Source organism: Notothenia coriiceps, unplaced genomic scaffold (assembly GCF_000735185.1).
Source record: "Notothenia coriiceps isolate Sejong01 unplaced genomic scaffold, NC01 NC01_scaffold00017067, whole genome shotgun sequence".
NCBI classification, from domain to species: Eukaryota; Metazoa; Chordata; class Actinopteri; order Perciformes; family Nototheniidae; genus Notothenia; species Notothenia coriiceps.
The window spans coordinates 716,876-717,369 of NW_011349768.1; positions in this window are offsets into that span (position 1 = coordinate 716,876).

A 494-nucleotide genomic window follows, 5' to 3' on the forward strand; every position below is an offset into this window, starting at 1 on the left:
AAAATGTGGATTTCTCTCAAAATCCTCACTTTTTCAAAAAAATCTCAAAATTATCACTTTTTCTAAAACTCTCAAAATTATCACTTTTTCTAAAAATCTAAAAATTATCACTTTTTCAAAAAAAACTCAAAATTCTCACTTTTTTCTAAAAATCTCAAAATTATCACTTTTTCTAAAAATCTCACTTTTTCTGAATACTTCAAAAAGTTAATAATCCCTGGTCCCCGGCTTGAGCTTGAATCTCAGGATCCATGTATCTGTGATCCTCTCCAGAATGGAAGTAGTCATCACATACAGAGCATCAACTAGTTCCTGAACAGTGTCCTTCACATGCTGATATCCAAGAGAGGGAGTTACCACAGTCACAACATGGAGGAATAGAAAGCAGTATTCAATGTTTACTTCAGATTAGCTCCACGTCAGAAATGATCATGCTTGTCATATGTCTCTCTCCATAGAGGCTGAATCATCATGTTAATCACATAGCTATCATA